Source organism: Erinaceus europaeus, chromosome 1 (genome assembly GCF_950295315.1).
Source record: "Erinaceus europaeus chromosome 1, mEriEur2.1, whole genome shotgun sequence".
NCBI classification, from domain to species: Eukaryota; Metazoa; Chordata; class Mammalia; order Eulipotyphla; family Erinaceidae; genus Erinaceus; species Erinaceus europaeus.
Genome location: NC_080162.1, coordinates 47138732 through 47142035, shown reverse-complemented (window position 1 = coordinate 47142035; position 3304 = coordinate 47138732). Strand labels below are relative to the sequence as shown.

Sequence of the window (3304 nt, the reverse complement as noted above, 5' to 3'; positions counted from 1 at the left end):
GGGCTCAAACCCAGGTCTTTGTACATGGTAACACTGGCTCTCAACCTGCTACACCACCACTCCTCCCCCCCAGCCCCCCCCCGTTCTAGTTTTTAAGCTGATAGTTTTATATGGCTGATTAATGTTGTACTAAATATCTAAATGGCCTTTGGCAGACATGAGGCTCCCCACTTTTGCATTAGGGGGAACTGACCTAGGGACTGCTATGTCCCCTGGGACTCTGCTTTCCCTCCAGGTACCTTAGGTGTGGCACCTGTGACAACTGTTCCTGGGGCATCTCCAGGAAGAGCAAAGGAGCAGGAAGTCAGGCTCAGGTAGAGAACCTTGACTAACCTGTCCTGCCGGTCGTCTCACTCCCTTCCTGGGAGGCAGAGGGGACCCTGGGCAGCCCCCACAGAAGGACCCAGCCTAACCACACATGCCCTCCTCTGCCAGCCACCCCAGAGTCCCTTTGGGTCCAAGACCCCAACCCCAGGTGCTATAAACTAGAAATGGCTCAGACTCTGAGCCTCACAGTTTGCCCTGGGCTGGGCATGAACAAGCTTTCAGAGCAGCAAATCTTGGTAACCAAGGACCTGGGGCCTGGGCCCAGGGCTGAGTGCAAATTCTAGCTCTGTTTCTTCCTGCTGTGCAGCCTCAGGTAAGTGACTCAACCTCTCTGATGCCCAAATAAAAGCCCTGATTGTGAGGTCATATCTCACCCAACACCAAGGCTTTTATACCCTGACTGGATATGGACTTGTAAACCAGAGATGTACAGTTATTTGTTTTTTTCTTTTTAATGCAGACTGACTTTTTAATTGACTTCTGTTTTGCATTGTCATTCTGCCAGGCTGATGGAAAGCACATCTGGTGGTGAAGTTGCTCCTCTGTCCCAAGCCCTTCCCTACTTTTCCCAGGTGCCCAGGCTGCCATGAGACCAAGATATCAGGGACAAGAGTAAGTACAGGGATCACTGTCTGGGGCTGACTGGCTCCCACCTACTGGCCCACGGAGTGCTGAGCTATCCATCGCAAATGGCCTGGGCTCCTCCATCTGTTTCCTGACCACATTTAGACACTGACTGAGTGGAGGAGCCCCTTTCCAGAAACCCCCAAAACTTTCTACTTGCCACTTCAGACCACCTTTGTGTTCCACCCCAGGTCTGGGGCTTGCCCCATGCTGCTTCTGGCTCTGCAAGGTGCCTTTTCCTGAATGGCTTCTCCCTTCTCTCCTCAGTTGTTGAGGTTCCAAAATCAGAAGCCACCTAGGGTCCCTGTACTCAGTGCCCACTCAAGCCTGGGGACCCTGGGTACAGGCCTTCCTGGGTGGAGAAACAGAGGCCAGGAAGGAAGAAGACTTATGTGGAGAACAGGGTGCAAGTATGCATTAATGCAGCCCTTCCAAACATTTTGGCCTTTGAATTCCTTTACACACACACACACACACACACACACACACACACACACACACACACACACACATCCATACCCAAGAGTATTATATTTATATGGCTTATGCTGTCAATTGATACTCATATTTGAAATTAAAACTGAGAAATACACTCAGTATTTGTTTTATTCACTTCACAACAATAATCCAGTACATGTTAATGTAACTCCCATTTATATAATAAGTCACCATATATTCCAGACCAAGAAAAAAATGTAGTGAGAAAATTGGCGTCAGGAGCACTGTTTACATTTTTGCAGCTTGCTCAAAGAGGCTGGCTTGATGGGTGACAGCTGGCTGTCCTCACTGCAACTGCCTTCCTCTGTTGTGATATTTTGTTTTGGTTGAAGTATCTGGAGAAGACTCAGCTTCCAAGGGCCGAGTTGGGGGCAGGGGGTAGAGGGTGGTGATGGTAATATAGTGCCTACTCTAGAACTCTACACCAAAATGCACCACCAATTTCTTCAAGTTTAGTAGCGATGTGGAGTCTCAGTAGCTGTCTGTGGGCGCCTGGCAGTAGTACAGAGGGTTAATCACACATGGTGCGAATCACAAGGATGGGCGTAAGGATCCCGGTTGGAACCCGTGAGCTAGGAGAATCACTTCTCTGGTGGTGAAGCAACTCTGCAGGTGTCTTTCTCTCCCCCTCTTTTGTCTCTCTATTTCTCTCTGTTCTATCCAACAACATCAAGGGCAACAATAGCAACAACAACAAGGGTAACAAAATGGGAAAAAATGGCCTCCAGGAGCAGTGGATTCATAGTACAGGCATTGAGCCCCAGCAATAACCCTGGAGACAAAGGAAAAAAAAAAAAAACAGCCATGTGTGAGCTTTCCAGATGCTTCACACATGAGATTGAAAATGAAAAAGGCAAATGTTTTGTGAATTGCCTACAAGGGCCTTAGGGACCCCTGTCTCAGGAGTCTGTGGGCCCACCACTTTGAGAATGCTAGAATTCTTTTTCTTTTTTATTCCGTTTTTGATGCCCTTGTTGTTTTACTGTTGTAGTTATTATTGCTGTTGCTATTGGTGTCATCGGTGTTGCATAGGACAGCTCTCTGTCCTATTCACAAAACATTTGCCTATGGAGACAGGAGGGGAAGACAGAGGGGGGAAAGAAAGACAGACACCTGCAGACCTGTTTCACTGCTTGTGAAGCGACCCCTCCTGCAGGTGTGGAGGCGGGGATGGAACTGGAATCCTTAAGCCGATCCTTGTGCTTTGCTCCACGTGTGCTTAACCCGCTGTACTACCACCTGACTCCCTAGAGTTTTTTTTATCTTTATTTACTGGATAGAGACAACCAGGAAATGAGAAGAAGGGGGAGACAGAGAGTGAGAAAGACAGAGAGATACTTGTAGCACTGCTTCACCACCTGTGAAGCTTTCCCCCTATAGGTGGGAAGTGGGGTCTTGAACCTGGTTCCTTACACATTGTAACCTGTGTACACCACAGGTACACCACTACTCTGACCCAGAATGCTGAAGTTCTTAAAGAAGAGAAATGACTTTCCAGTTACAAATGAGAAAACCAAGGCCCAGGGAGAACATCAAAGTCACTTGCTAAAAGTCATGCAGTCACTGCTGGTCAACCTAGGTATAAAGTCCGACCTTTTGGCTTTGTATAATTTCACAGCTTCCCAAAGCTTCGTCCTGCATGCCACTATATCATGGTGGCTTGAAATGCAGTAGGTGCTTAATCATTGTCCACACATTGACTAATTGTCTTCTCACAGGATTTGTAACTCACAGGCCCTGCTTCATCTTGCAAACTCCTGTTTATACCTCAAAGAACCCATTTCTTTATTATTATTTTAAATTGCTACCAGTGTTATTTCTGGTGCCTGTACAACAAATCCACTGTTCCTGGTGG

The 3304-nt window shown here is 47.5% G+C and overlaps 1 long non-coding RNA gene across 1 annotated transcript; it reads left to right on the top strand.

The window, feature by feature from the left end:
• The first annotated feature begins 782 nt into the window (after nt 1-782).
• On the top strand, nt 783-3004 carry LOC132536765 (uncharacterized). The gene is made up of 3 exons (XR_009548285.1): nt 783-939; nt 1219-1355; nt 2888-3004. It is a non-coding gene; the product is annotated as an uncharacterized LOC132536765 (long non-coding RNA).
• Nucleotides 3005-3304: the final 300 nt, after the last annotated feature.